The sequence below is a fragment of the Megascapheus bottae genome, chromosome 6, assembly GCF_031878675.1.
Source record: "Megascapheus bottae isolate mThoBot1 chromosome 6, mThoBot2.hap1, whole genome shotgun sequence".
Classification (NCBI taxonomy): Eukaryota; Metazoa; Chordata; class Mammalia; order Rodentia; family Geomyidae; genus Megascapheus; species Megascapheus bottae.
In genome coordinates, this window is record NC_143514.1 from 25,705,189 (window position 1) to 25,721,407 (window position 16,219).

The following is a 16,219-nucleotide window of genomic DNA, read 5'->3' on the forward strand; positions in this document are numbered from 1 at the left end:
ACTTGACTGAGACTGAGCCTGGCTCCATGGAAACCCCAGACACCAGTGCCAGAGACTTGAGGGACTGTCTGGAGGCTGTCAGGAAAGGAAGCATTTCAAGGAAGTCAAATGTTAGGAAGATGACATGCAGCATTCAGAATTTTAACAAGTAACATGATCAGTTAATTCTGTATTTTTGTATGCTGAGACTTAGAGCTCTTTATAGAAAGGAAATACCCAGATAACCTGCTCCACTTAAGATAGCATGCTGTCTCCTAGGACAGAGTGCAGAGGGGGATACCTCTTACTGTTCAGTGTAAGCAATAGTGTTGAGTGGCCCAAGCAATCTCCTCTTTTGAAGTTAAGAAGATTTGAACTCAGGCTTGGCTTGCTTGCTCATGGCTGGTGTTCTCTTTACCACTTGAGTTGTGTATCTACCCCAACTTTTTTTTTAAGTGTTGCTATTAATGTTTTGTACAGAGGGGCAACCATTTCTTAAGTCAGATAATGAGTACATTTCATTTTTTGGACAGTGTCACCTCTATCTTTATATCCTTGCCTCCCTCCCCTCCACTTTCCCCCTCCTACCTCTGTCCACAAGTTAATAGTTCATTTTCTACATAATTGCTGAAGCACATGATTATATTTCTGCACCATCTCTTTACCCCTCCCCAGAACAAAATAATACAAAGCAAAAACAACACCACCACTAACAACAACAGAAAAAAAAATCAGATTTCCATTTCCTGGAGTTCATTTTGCTAATTTTTTTTTCTTTTGAGTTTTTGTTTTTTGTATTTTGCCAGTCCTGGGCTTGAGCTCAGGGCCTGAGCACTGTCCTTGGACTTTCTCAAGGCTAGAGCTCTACCACTTGAGCTTCGTCATCACTTCCTTTTTCCTATGTATATGGTACCAGAAACTTACACCTTAGTGTTCTTCCCCTGACTCTGTGAATGCCTAGAATTCTGTACAGGTTTTCATGTTCAGTTATATTTTAGATGTAGTGTCCACATATGAAACAGGCCTTTTGTCTCTCTGAACATGGGTCGCCTCACTTTGCATGGTTTGTTCTAAGCCCATCCATTTCCCTGCAAACCATATAATCGTGTTCTTTCCAATGGATGAAAAAAATTCCATTGTGTATATCCACTACATTTTATTACTCCATTCATTTGTTGTAGGGCATCTTAGGTGTTTCTGTAACTTGGCTATTGTGAATAGTACAGGAGTAAACGTGGGTATGCATGTGTCTTTGCCATGCCCTGTCTTACAATGATCTGGGTAGATGTCCAAGAGTGATATGGCTTGGTCATAGGGAGGTTCCATGTTTAGATTTTTTGAGGAACTCCCAAACCTTCCAGATTTGTTGAACTAGTTTACATTCCCACCAACAGTGCATAGGGTTCCCTTTTCCCCACATCCCCACCAGCATGTGTTGTATCAAGTTCTTGATACTGGCCAATCTGACTGGTGAAATTGTATCTCAGAGCTGTTTTGATTTGCATTTCCTTTTTGGCCAGGGATGCTGAGCATTTGCCATTCCGGCTTCTGAGCAGTCTCTCACCTGTCACCCCAGCTATGACAGGAAGTCTAAAATAGGCGGATCACAGTCCATGCACATGCCTGGGCAGGAAATGAGACCCTATCTCAAAAATAACTACTGCAAAAATGGTTCAGCAGTAGAGCCCCTACCTACCAAGCATAAAGCCCTGAATTCATACCCCAGGGCTACCAATTAAAAAATGGAAAAGAAGAAAAGAATAGGAACAGTAATATTTTAATCAGATTAATCCTAGATAATAGCTGAATTATCCTGGGAGAAAAATCCAGACTTGAATCTGCACTACTTCTGGGGCAGGATCCCTCGCAGCTGATGGCAATATTCAGTAAGTTCTTGGGGTAGATGAGGTCAGAAACTTCTATGGGGCAAGCTTGGTGAGGAGGCACTGGCAGCACCCAGCTGTGTGGAAACCCCACTCTGACAGGTGTAGCTTGCAGTCAGTAGTGCAAGGCAGCAGTCAAGCACAGGACAAGTTTCTGCTGACAGCTGAAGTCCATACTTGGCTTTTGACATTGTGACTCTTAGAAGGAGATGACACTGGCTACAAGTGACCCTGCAGAAGGCGAATGCTCAGAGCATCTTCATGTCTGTTGTCTCCCCTTGAGCAGATGGGTTTTCTATATGGGATACAGTATACAAATTTAGTTACCACATCTAGGTTTTCTGTTACTTTTTAAAAATTAAAACTGCAGAAAAATGTCAAGCTGAAAATGAGAAAAAATAGATGTCACTTATCTATAGAAATGAAAAACAACGAACTTGCTTATAGTAAGAATATATATGCATATATATACATGCTTAAAATGTTCCTGTGACATGCAATGCATCAGAATAATATAATGAGGTTTATGAAAATCAGGAGCATGCTGATTTTATTTCCAGGCTGTGATCTCTACCAACACGTGGATGGCAGGGCAGGGGGAGAAGGATTTGGACAGATGTAAGCAGGCAGCTGATGCTGAACTTGTGTTGAACTGTTGCTCTGTACTTCAGAATGAGCCCCTCTAGCAGGCTGGGGACCTGAAAGGGGAAAACCTGTCACAGTGTCCCCGGTGACTGTGACTTAGCCTCCACCTTGCTGTAGATGATTCGCGTTCATGCTGTGCACTGTCACCTTTCTATGAGTCAAACTGTAAAGGGGAAAATTAAACAGATGAAGTAATTTTTAGTTAGAAATTAATGTGTTTTCTTTAATTCAACATATCTAAATGTATTTACTTCACATGAAATTGTGTGTGTGTGTGTGTGTGTGTGTGTGTGTGTGTGTGTGTGTGTGTGTGTGATTGAGTTTGAGACCTCATACTTGGTAGGCAAGCACTGTTGCTGGAAGTGGTGAGAGCCCACACAGCCCTTTTGGCACAGCAGCTAGCAGAGAGCACTAGGGATGCAGCATTGTAGTAGCAGGCAGTGCCTGCCAGTGTTGCAGCTCCACTGCCAGCACTGCTGAGCCTCTGCCGCTCAGCATCCTTGGGTTCTTGTCCCAGAAATCTGAAAATGAAGTCTAGTACAGTAGAGGAGGAGTGTAAAGGCCTGTAAGTTAGAAATATTTAGCTCAAAGGCTGCTGGCCCTGCCGCTCTGTCCATTTCATCCTGGTTTCTGCATCAGTTCTTCCTCTTCATCAGGTGGCTCTCTATGTTGCCATCGTCATCATCATTGTCGTCATTGTAGTGTCTCTTTTCCTCTCCATCCCAGGGCCCCTGACGTTGAGTCACAGCATAAGACTGTGTTGACAGTCTTATACTCAGGCTGTGCTCTCATGGATGCCTTTATTGTTTTGGAAGGTAACACTTGGTTGTCCGTGCCTACAATCTTCTGATTGGTTTGGAATTCGGAGCCAGCTCCCCTCTGAAAAGTTCAGAGTGACAAGAAGATGATCCAAACTAGAAGGGGTTAGGGAGGGACAGAGTCAAGATTTCACAAACTGTATCTCTTGATTGGTCTTGGCTTGCTAGGCCAAGATGCTGTCCCTGGATCCTAAATGACTTTCATTATCACTCCTGCCAAGCTTCCTATATGGATTTTATGCTTACAGCAAACTTCAGCTCAGACCAGTCAAGTGCTTAATAGCCACATGTAACTAGTAAATTACATATTAAGCAGGATAGCTGCCATAGCTCTTAGTGGACCGAGAAATATTGTTTAAAAGGGAAAATATTCTGAGCCACACATCACTGGCCACTCAGGAGTCTGAGATCTTAGAATCACAGTTGAAAGCTAGCCTGGGCAGTAAATTCTGAGACTTTTATCTCCAATTAACTTCCAAAAAGCCAGAAGTGGAGATGTGGCTCAAGCCATGAACAAAGTAAAGGCTATTTTCTGACAGTATTTATATGGGCATTTGTTAATATTTTCTCTTGAGCATTAAAGCCCTCAATCTATAGTTCAAGCTCCACAGAAGAAAAAAGTATGAGTATTATGAACCTAACAGGCACTAAATAGGCTAGAATGATATGACTATCCTCTGTGCACACATCTAGTACCTAAGTCAAGTATCCCAGTCTTACAAATGCTTTCTGCATCCTGTAATAGCCCAGTACTTGGTTCTGAAGTGGATGAATAAACCACAGACTGTCGAGTATGCAGGTGAGAGACAACCACCTCCCTTGTTCTGAAAAACATATAAGGATGTTTATTTGAAGTGACTCATTTAATGTAAAAGCAGCTAGTAAAGTCATGTTTTGAAATTCGCTATAAAACCTCTTTCACCTCTGTTATGACATGTAAAGAGCATTGTTAAATAAAAAATAAGGAATAATGTTCTTTTCCTCTTCCTACTGAGCACTTAAGGGTCTGAGATCTTCTAGGCCTCTGTGTTCCCTGCATGGCAAGGTGGGCATGGTGTGGGAAGCAGTAATAGCTCAGTGAGGTACAGGTACCTGACTTGGCTAAGCAGTAAGGAATGAAGAAGTAGGCTGGGACAAAGGCCTTCCTGGCAGGAAACAAAGAAAGGACATCAACCTCTTTTCTTCATCTGCCTGGAGGCAGCAGATTCCAAATCTATCACAAGTGCTTAGAACAAATGCAAAAGCAGAAGGCAAGACCTTCCACTTTCCTTCTCCAGCTCTGCAATGGGAGAGTTCCAACCAGACAGGAGCTTTAGTCCAGTCGTAAAGGCCTTTGGCAATGAGGGACCATTGTTTAACAAATCAAACCAAAGATACATCCCTCTCCCCTTGCCCCTCCCAGCCCGCCAGGGACCAGATACTAGCAGGCCAAATAAATTCCTAGGACCAAAGAAGCCTTGGATTTTTTCCTCCTGAAGTGTCTAGGAAATTCCCTCCCAACTCAGAAAGGTAGATGTCAGGAGAATGGAATGCATGGCACTCTCCTCACAATTACCTTCACACGTGGTCTTCTCTTCATCTCTCCTGTCCTCCTTAGCCTTTGCCAGTCTGCATGCGACCAGAGGAGGGCAGGAAGGAGGAAGACAAAAAGGGAAGAAGAGGAGGAAGATGTTGAGAGAGGGTGGACCAGGATGCAACATGCAAACTGAGATCTGAGGACTGCGTTCAAAGCCAACCCTGTTAAGAAGTCCATAAGACTCTTTATCTCCAATGAACCACCAAAAATAATAGAAGTAGAACTGTGGATTAAGGTGGTAGAGCACCAGCCTTAAGCTGGAAAGCTTCAGGAACAGTGCCCGGGAGTTCAGGCCCCACAACCAACTACAAAATAAAATAAAATAGAATCATTTCATCATTATTATTAAGGTGTTGTACAGAAGGATTGCCATTCCATAAACAGTAATGAGTACATTTCTCTTTTGGGATACTATCACCCCTTTACTTTCCTTCTTCCCATCCTTGCCTACAAATGACACAGGCCATTTCCAGGCGGGATAGCATGATGGTGTTTGTTTCCCCCTCCTCCTTCCCTCTCTGCAACCCCCACCCTACTATCCTCTTCTACAAGAAAAATTCCACGGCAAAAAAAGCACCATAACCACCACAAACAACAATTTAAAACACAAACATGTTTCCATTTCTGAATAATATTTTAAACGGTCAGAGAAGTTACACCCTGTGTTTCCTTAAGGACATTCTCCTTTAACCTAACTGTATGTGAATGCCTAATGAATACACTATACTCAGCTAATCTGATCTCCCAAAATGCACCTATATTTAACTCATGATTCTTCTTCTGAAGTTTTATGTCTTTAAAGTCTATTCTTGCCACATATCTTGCATCATATACTCCCCTCTGTGATACACTTTTTTTTGTGCCAGTTCTGGGGCTTGAACTCAGGGCCAGAGCACTGTCCTTGGGCTTTCTCAAGGCTAGATCTCTACCACTTAAGCCACAGCACCACTTCCGGCTTTTGCTATGTATGTGGTACCGAGGAATGGAACTAGGGCCTTCGTGCATGCTAGGCAAGCACTCTACCACTAGGCCAAATTCCTAGCCATGTGATGCACTTTGATGGTTAATTTGATAAAAGTTTTGTATGGGCGCCAGTCCTAGGACTTGAACTCAGGGCCTGGGCCCTGTTCCTGAGCTCTTTTGTTCAAGGCTGGCCCACTTTTATCACTTGAGCCACAGTTTTACTTCTAACTTTTTTTAGTAACTAATTGGAGATAAGAGTCTCACAGAGCTTCCTGCCCTGGCTTGCTTTGAACTGATTCTCAAATCTCAGCCTCCTAAGTAACTAGGATTATAGGTGTAAGCTACCAGTTCCTAGCTGAAAATTATTTTCCAAGAACTGAAGACATGTCTTAAGTGGTAGACTACCTTCCTAGCAAGTTTATTTCTCTCACCAGAGAATACAGTAACTCCAGACAGGGGAGTTAAGCCAAGCCACCTTGTACAGAACTTTTATTGGTGGTGTTCATGTGAGCATGGCTTTCTGGCCACATATCTATGCTTATTCTCCAGAAGTCTGTCCTATACCTTGTGGCACAAGGCCTTTGTCATAAATCCCATTGTTGGCAGAGGCTGTGAGGTAAACAGGTGCAATCTTATCAGACATGATGCTCAAAGAAAAGATCTTGGATTCCAGGAACTAGCCAAGTACCAAATTATTCTTTGAATAACATTGGTTGCACAGAGATTCTCAGTTGTTCATGAAGTAGTTTTTTGAGAAAATGAAAGGCTTTACATAATTTACAGCAACTTGAGGTTACAATAGCACACTTACACTGGGATAAACAGAACTCCAAAGATATGTTGGAAAGCACTCAGAGCCTTAAAAAGATAGTATTGATGGACAATTAGCAAAAAAGCAGAAGAGTTGTGGTTTACATACTATACTGCCAGCCTTGAATGAAAAGGTAGAGTAAGGCTAGAGGGCCTTACTTTAAGCACTCATCCAGGCCTACATAAATAGATAAACAACCCGTTCCCCCAAAGCCCATGATAAATAAGTAAATGTATGATGCAACACAAGATTACAAGTGCTATCTAAATAAATAGGGTGAAATAAATACAATATTGCATAAAATATTAAACCTATATTGATTGATTAAGTACCATATCATTGAAAAGAATGAATATATTGATTTCCTATAAATAATGATATACAAGGGAGATGCCTAAAGGTAAAACACTTAACTACTGTACACAAATGAGTGCTGTAAAAGGAAGGAGAGCCAAAGAAATTATCAAGAAGTTTTAATCAGGATTCAACTCATTGAAATAAAACTAACATGAATGGACACCCTTCTATGATCTACCAGACCTGTACAATTAAAAACCTGCTAGTGCTGGCCCCTAGGTCTTGATGACTTAAGACAGGTTTGATTCATTGTCCACTTCTAGGCCCCAGGTTAACTTCAACTTTCATAAGCTAGGAGATGGAAAGGAGAAATTTAAAATACATTTTGAACATTATCAAATATGCGTGTGCCCATATTTCTGGGTAACCCTAAACTAGTGAAAGGAAAATGTCCTGAAGGAATGTTTATTGAACTCTGTATTTGAAGGAAAAAATAGTTTCTGGGATTCAGTTCTACTAGAGAAAAATTGCAGTGAACTCAAAGAGCTGGTATGCATAAAACTGGAATCCACACCTGTTAGAGTCTGAGCAGTAAATCAATAAACTATAGTGGTGTTACTTATCTAATTCTCAATGTACAAATGGAAAAGTATACTAACAAATGTTCAGAAACCCTGCATTATCGTCCTGCTTTAAAAAGAACCTAAGTTGGCATTGATAGTAATTCCTTAAATTATTTTTCAGTGATGGTTTTGGAGCTGGGAATTGTAATTGTTAGGCAAGTATTTTATCACTTGAGGGACTTTTTTGCTTTTGTTATTTTTCAAATAGGTTCTTGCATTTTTTTTTCCTGAATCAGCCTGGACTGCACACATCCTATTTGTATTTAAAACACATGTGGGATAAGAATCACACACCACTGTATCAAGTTTTCTATTGACTGAGATAGTCTCATGATTTTTTTGCCCAGTTAGGCCTTGAAACATGATCTCTGCTCACCGCCTTTGAATAACTAAACATACAGACCAGAAGTTCAAGGGAACCTTAAGTACAGAGTCCAATTGACTAAGCAAAAGGGCCTTACCTCAGACACATCTAGGTCCTGGGGAGACCAGCAGGTGGCATCTGGTACTCCAGGCCTCTAAGCCAATTCCAGATGCCATCCAGATGCCAACCACTGAGCATATCCATGGGCTATGCCCACACCACTGAAAATAAACCTATCTCAAGAGCCACCATGAGTTCCAGCCCCGGTGGATGCCACAGTGAGTGTGTCTACAACCTCTCACAGAGATGGATCTCTACCTGAGCTCGCCAAAGAGCTGCTACATCCATGTACCCATAGAGGGCTCCTGCTAGACCTGCCCACATCAGCAGAGAGAGAACTACTTCCCCAGAAGCAGCAGCTGAAGAGCCACAACAATGGTTGCTAGATCCCTTGCCAATTCTATTGGCCTCATGTGTTCCCTGTATAGCAGGGCCTTCCCTCCCACTTCCTCCAGTGCTGTTCTGAGCATCCTCCCCCTAAGGACTGCACGCTGTGTAGAAGCTTGTGGCTTCAGAGCAGAGTGTGGGCTTAATGTCACTGAATTATGTAACTGAAATGAATGAACAGTAAACTTTCATTAAAAATAAATTCTTAAAACTACATACAGATGAAACATGGGAAAATAACCATCAGATAATTTCCAACAGGAGAAAGAGGACTTCCCTAAGTCCAGAGCAGGAGCTCAGGAAGATCTAAGTCTCCACCTCCACACCCAAAGTTGTACTTCTGGTCCACCTCTATAACCAAAGTTGTGCTTCTGGTCTTGGACTGGAATATGAGTTAGATACATCTGTCTGCTGGACTTAAGTTGCCCTCTGCAAGAAAAGGTGGATCACTATCAGTCAAGTGTGCAAAGATTGCTAGATCTCTAGGACAGTCACAGATTGGAGGTCCATCTGTCCTAAAAATGGCAAGGGCAAATCTGAGATCTAGGGCAGTGTAGTATGTTGTGCCTCCTCAGATGTCTACCACAGGAGGAAGTGGATTTTCTTCACTTGCAGATGTCTGAGACACTTCAAAATGCCAAATTACCCGCTGTGGCTCTTCAGCTTCTTCCCCTGGTGGAATAGCATCTGTGTCAGATACCATGAACATATCCAGATAGGTTGAACCAAGTGGTGGCTCTTCTGCTTGTGATGCAGGTGCATGAGAGTCTGTCTCACATCTCATGGATGAAGAACCCTCAAGAATCAGATCAGCCCTCCCATGTGAGCTAAATAATCCTCTTTTCTTTACAGAGTTATCCTGTCTCAAGTATCTAATCATAGTCCAGAATATGGACTAACATAGTTGCCTCAAGTGATCAGTTTCAGAGAGACTGACTCATGCAACTGAATCCAGAAATGGATGCATAATCCTTAGTACTATTTTCTGTCTTTCTTCGTCTTAACAACAAATGAAGTTAAATGAATTCTCTAGGGCCAAATAGCTGATAAAAGACATAATCTTGGAGTGGAACTCAGGTCTCTTGGTTCTGTATACAATGAAAAGCGCTCTAAGACTAAAAGCAATGAAGTCAGAATTAATATACTAAGAACAAATACACTAAGGACCACAAGTCCTATTAGGGCATGTTAGCTTTCTTTATAGAAAGAGTTAATTGTATAATTAAGCATGATTAAATGGTATCACCCTTGACTTCCATTTCTGGCTGTGGAAACAGGTGACACAAATTGGAACATGATAGTACTTTTTAGGCATCATTTATACTATCTCATGCATTATACTGAAAGGCAGCTCTTAATAAAGTTGATGCCAATGTTCCCATCCCTGTGCTGGCAAGTATCACCTCAAGCTGTCATCGCAGTCTCTGTGACAATGAAGGCAAATTTCTATCCCTTTAAACCACAACACAGGAGAGTCCCACCTTGTATCTCAAGCTCCAATCCAATACACTGACATTACATGGTAGCATCATCAAGTGGATGTTATTATTAGATTGTGTCCCTACTGGTCAAGTTATACACTGAATTCCTAAACTAATATACCAAAATGTGGCCTTATTTTGATCTTGATCAAATTAACATCAGGGAGGGCTCTATTCCACAATGACTAGTGTCCATATTAAATAATGGGAAAAATCTATACATCCACCACACAAACATGAACATGACCATCTGCCATTCAGAGAAAGAAGCCCAGAGCAATTACTTTCCTACAGCACTGCCAACATCTTGGTTCTGAACATCTGGCCTCTGAACCTGGGAGACTATATGTTGTTCACATCACTGATGTGTGTCATTTTGTTGTGGCAGCCTTGGTAAATGAATACAGACATCAAAGGCAATATTATGGGTGGTGATGAAAAGTTGTAATACAGGCTCTGTAGTTGTTTTCACCAGCTTCTCAAATCAGTGAGTCTTGGCACAATGGCAGGGAGACCTGGCCACAAGACCAGCCTGGTTTAGTTTCCACTGTTTGGCAGCTGATACACGGACTCCCTTTAGTTGTCTATGGCAATACAATCCATTATAAAGTATCAGGATTACAGACCTTTTATAAACCTCTCTCATTGGAATATATGAAGATTTGTCTCAGTCATATTCAGGATCAACTAGATCAAATAAGGTACAATTTCAAGGGACAGATGTGAAGTCCTTTCTTACTTACACACATTTACTATGTGGGTTAAGGGAGAATGAGAGCTAGATGAGCAACATTTCTGATTAGACAGGCATAGCTAGGAATTTTAATTGAGTGAGAATGAAGTGCAAAGCGATATCACTGACCAGAAAGTACCAAGGCATCTCAGCTCACAGGAGCAGCAACTGTTCTTTATACTACATAGGTCAGGCCATGCTTTCCGTGGAATGTACACCATCCTCTGAGTTCATCAAAAAAGGACTGTGAAACTCTGTTAGCTCAGGAATAGTTGACGGCAATGCATGTGTTTAGTCTAGAAATATCAGAGCTGGGAAGCAGAAAAGGAGCAAATATCAGGCATCCATCTTCAAACCTGTTTGAAAAGAGATCCTGGAGTCCCTAAGAGAAATAACCAGATCCAGTAGGGGTTACTGTAGAAAAATTCCAGCTTAAGGGTAGGAAGCTATTTGTAAACCAGGTACCAGAGCCTAACACTTGTAATTCTTACCTATGCAGAAGGAAGAGATCTGAAGACTGAGGTTTGAAACTACCTGAACAGGAAATTCCATGACACTCTTGCCTCCAATTAACTATTAAAAAGACAGAAATTAGAGCTGTGGTTCATGTGGTAGAGTGTCAGCCTTGAGTATTAAAATCTAGGGGGATGGGAGTTTGGTCTAGTGGTAGAGTGCTTGCCTAACATGCTTGAAGGCCTGGGTTTGATTCCTTGATACCACATACATAGGAAAAGCCAGAAGTGGTACTGTGGCTCAAGTGGTAGAGTCTTAGATTTGAGAAAGCTCAAAGACAGTGCCCAGGTCCTGAGTTCAACTTCTAGTACACACACACACACTCACACACATGGACTCTCTCTCTCTCTCTCTCTCTCTCTCTCTCTCTCTCTCTCTCTCTCTCTCTCTCACACACACACACACACACACACACACTCACACTATTTGTAATTATTGGCTTCTGTAAAAGGGGGGGAGATATAGCCTGGGAAAAATAGCAAGATGTCCATTAAAAAATAAAAGGGACTTATACATTCAGGTGGCTGACTGGAGTACAAGGTATAAAGCGCCTTTAGATACTATTACAAAACATCCCAGTAGATGGGCTACTGCAGATATTCTTTTGGAGACAAGAGATGCCCACGAGGACTACAGAAAGGTGTGGACACTCAGAAGTCTCCTCCCAAGGCACTCGCAGGAGCCTTTCTTTCTGGATCCTGGAATGTGCTGTTTGCTTGTGAAAGAGAGGCCTCTTGTGATAATAGTTCTAGACCTCATATCTGTCTTCATACAGCCACAGTCTCCACACCTTCCTTGGCTGTCAACACCTTACACAGGGTCACAGGCTGAGCCTTGATTTAATCACTTGGGTTCAGGGATAAGGAATCTTGATAGTTTGCGGAACTTTTTAATGAGACAGCACTCTTCTGTAATGATCTGGTAAGAAGAGTCGGTCTTGTTTGACTTCAGGAATGGTGGGGCTCAGGTAAGCTGCATCAGTCATCCTCCACCCTGACCTTCAGAAGTACAAAATATCTGGCTCTACTCCAGACCTACTAAATCAAAGACCTTAAGAGCAGGACTTAGCTATCTAAGCAAGCACTGGTTGATTTTGATGCGTATTCAAGTTTGAGAGAGTTCTTGAGGCCGTAGATCTGAGACAAGGCTCATGATTGCTTAGGTAAAGGTGATGCTTCAGTGTTGGGGACCGAGTATGGGGTCAGTGACCTTGGACAATTGAGCACAGAAGGAAGTAAGCTGTTATGATTTTGGGCTGTATCAATTGCTTCTCATTTGACCTATTTGAGACTTGATCACTGTTTTGTACGAATGTAACTCCTGGCAGTGTCCTGGTTTTAAGAAAGGTATTTAAGGTTGGAACTTGAAATAAACTAGGCTACAGTCTTAAAAGCTCACGGCCTTAGGACACAGTCTTAAGCTCGTCTTAGACTGGAGTCTTGGGCTGCTGACAGGCTGTAGTCCTCCTGATCCCATCTTTTTTGTCTTCTTTTCCCAGTCTTCACCCCCAAGGTCAGGAATCCCGGTTCGCTGCCGGCTGGCTCCGGCACTTCAGGTCTGGACTTACACTTTGAAAACTATTATGGGGTGTGTGTGTGTGTGTGTGTGTGTGTGTGTGTGTGTGTGGTGTGTGGTGTGTATACTCACACCCATTCTGGGGCATGCACTCAGGATGTGAGTGCTGTCCCTGAGCTCATTTGCTCAAGGCTAGCACTCTACCACTTTGATCCAGAGTTTCACTTTCAGTTTTCTGGTGGTTAATTGAAGATAAAAATGTCACATGGAACTGGAAGCTTGGCCTAGTGGTAGAGTGCTTGTCTAGCATGCATGAAGACCCAGGCTCGATTCCTCAGTACCATATGCATAGAAAAGCCAGAAGTGGTGCTGTGGCTCAAGTGGTAGAGCACTAGCCTTGAGGAAAAGTCCAAAGACAGTGCTTGGGTCCTGACTTCAATCTTCAGGACTGGCAAAAAAAAAAAAACAACCCCAAAAACAAAAAAACAGGAATGTCATGGACTTTCCAACCCAGCAAGCCCAGAAAGTTTACTTTGAACTACAATCTTAAGATATCAGCCTCCTGAGTAGCTAGGATTACAGGCATGATCCACCAGCACCTAGTGAGAGAACCACTGTTTTATAGGCTATAAGCCTCCTCTTCTGGAGTTCAGACAGACACACGAAACAGCTAAAGGTCAGTTGTGTGGTGCTACCTAAGTACAGCAGGGGGAAAAAAGGAAAGCAAAGATGACTAAAACTATGGTAAAATGAGGAGGAGGTTGGATGAATAGGGCGCCTCATCAGTGCAGCTCAAAGGCAGGACAGGTGGTGACCACTTGGCAGACAGAAGGACAAACTGGAGGAAAGATTCACTGGCCTGGGATAGGACAGACCTTTAAGAAACTAGTGCTGGCAGATGAATTTTGACTTGAGTTCCAGCTTTTTTTAGAGCAGTAAAGTGACCAGTGAATGTCTCTGATCACTAAAGAGTCTGGATGCATGTGGAAGGGAAGAGGCAAAGATGGAAGCTTCCACTGCATGATCCTGGGGCAGCAGGCTGACAAAATCTGGAGCCAGCTTTGCCATCAGACCACCACAGGCTGAGGCGGAGACCCAGCTTCATCATGTTTAGTAACTTGTCCGTTGGGCTTTAGGCCTATGAGCTTTAGACTCATTTTCTGTACAAAAGAGATGGGGGTCATCCCTACCTTACATAGCCTCTATGATGATGTAAGGGTAAGGGCTTGGATGAGCCTCACTGCAGGTAATGGAGAAGAGAAAGTTGACTTTAGAACAACATCCTCTATGGAGCCTTGGATAATAAAGACTAGGGCACCGAGAGTCCTTCCAGATGAGGAAGTAAATCTGACATCCTATCAGAAACACTATTTCTAACTAAACACGTCCAATTTATGAAGAGTAGGAATATATCAACTTATTCTTTTTTCTAGTTGGCTAAAGTATTATCTTCTCCTGGAACAACTGGGATGAGATCTTCATTTTGAGAGTATTTTTGTTCTGGGAAGGGTATTATACTTTCAATTTTTTTATTGTTGCTTAAGGGGTTTAAAATAAATGTAGCTTCACATGCTTTAATTATTGTTTTAGTTGTTATTACTATATGAGACTGGTGCTATTCAATTTCCTTTATAGCTGTGAAGATGTTTATTCCTATTGCTGTTTAAACAGGAAGATTCCCCAAAGACATATAAAACTTTCAAAAATACTCTTTTCTTCTAGGATCTTGGTGCCAAGTAGAGTAATCCAGGCCATATGTTTGAGGATTTGGTAAACTGTTGAAATTCACATATAATGGTCCTACAGTAAACAAGGAGCGTGCCTGAAGTTATAATTTACATGCTGAAATCACTAAACTTATTTTACTCAATTTATATTTGTATATATTTTATTTTGACTGGGAAAGAACATGCACTTAACTCAATATTTGGTAATATGAAAATAATACTATCCCTTCTATTTTTACAGTTTTCAGATATCCTGTCTTAAGGCTTGAAAGAATGCCCTTAAGTGTCTACTTTAGCCAAATCCAATCAAACCTGAAGCTTAAAGAAAACAAAACAAAACAAATAAATGAACAAACAAAACCTCCCAAACCAAAAATGAGTTCTTTACATTTTACAAACAGTAAACTTATCAAGCACTTACTAAGTATTATCGAGAATACTGAGAAAGTGGTTATAGTCACTTGGGTGTTATAGGCTCTGGGAGGAGAAGATCAGTTAAGGAAAAATACCCACCTAGGTTCCTCCACTCCCTGGCCCTCCATCCAGGAGCACACTTGCCTTAAGTCTCCTTTTCTGTGCTGGGTTCTGTCCTAAGCAGTGTAACCCAATCCTCACCTAGGCAGGGAGCCTACAAAGGCAATGGAATTATGGTCTTGCTACTCAATTATCATACTAACAACACTACTTTTTTTTTTTAAATTCTGATTTGCTTTGTTAGCACTCCTAGTATGATTTCCCACCTCTGAAGTCCTCCTTTCTTTTCTCTCTCTCTCTCTCTCTCTCTCTCTCTCTCTCTCTCTCTCTCTCTCTCTCTCTCTCTCTCTCTCTCTCTCTCTCTCTCTCTCTCTCTCTCTCTTTTTTCTTGATTATGGAGTTTGGACTCTGGGCCTGGGCACTGTCCCTGAGCTCCTACCCCTTGAGCCACAACGCCACTTCTGCTTTTCCAGTGGGTAATTGGCAATAAGAGCCTCACAGATTTTAGTGCCCAGGCTCAGTCCTTGGATCTCAGCCTCCTGAGTAGCTAGAATTACAGGTGTGAGCCACTGGGTCCAGCAAAATCCTTATATCTGAGAATGGAGGGTCAGATTTTGGTCCTTGTGATGATATGGGGAAGTGTTCAATATTCAGCAGGCAACAAGTCACTTTCTCTTGGTTTAGATATTAGTAATCAAATCTCCACCAGAGATCACTATCTTCTCCAGGGAATTACGTCTTCCAACTTCAGCCTGGATGGCTGACAGGGACGTGGTGATCTAACTGTTCTCGTTTATTCTATTTGTGCTTTCTAGCTATTCACATTCTGTTGTCACCTGATGCATTTCAGTTTTTTCAGGAGTATAAACAAGCAAGAAGCAAAAGTAGTTGTTTGCACTGAAGTCATCATCTGAAGGAATATAAAAATATTTCTGGCCACTTCAACTTCATTTATCTCCCCCTTCCCAAAGACATCTACTTCTCCGTTGTGGGAATTCGCTCTACTTTCAGAGTCCACAAAGAGCGTAAGTCTAGAAGCAGAGGAGGGAGGGGATTAGGGATAAAGGGCATTTGGGAGAAATGACAGTTATGTAGGTTAACTATCTCCTCTCTGGGCGTCCAGGGAGTGGCAGCTAAGGGAGAAGCTTGCTCCCGTCCATTTTACCTTCATCCTCCTCCCTCGCTTTGGCCAAAGCACCCGGAAGGATCAGGCTCCGCCCCTCCCTCCTAAGCGCCAGGCTCTCTGCCTCCTCAGCATCCGGCTCACAGCCCTCCCTCCGAGCGCTAGGCTCCCTCCTGATTGGCAGGCTTCGCTCCGCCTCCTGAGCACCAGGCTCCGCCCCCAAGCGCTAGGCTCCGCCCTACCCTCC

The 16,219-nt window shown here is 42.3% G+C and overlaps 1 long non-coding RNA gene across 1 annotated transcript; it reads right to left on the reverse strand.

Annotated features, from left to right (window-relative positions):
- Positions 1–1,740: 1,740 nt before the first annotated feature.
- Positions 1,741–16,115, reverse strand: LOC150061575 (uncharacterized). The gene is made up of 2 exons (XR_016535834.1): positions 16,015–16,115; positions 1,741–2,157 (listed from the first exon to the last, which is right to left on the reverse strand). It is a non-coding gene; the product is annotated as an uncharacterized LOC150061575 (long non-coding RNA).
- Positions 16,116–16,219: the final 104 nt, after the last annotated feature.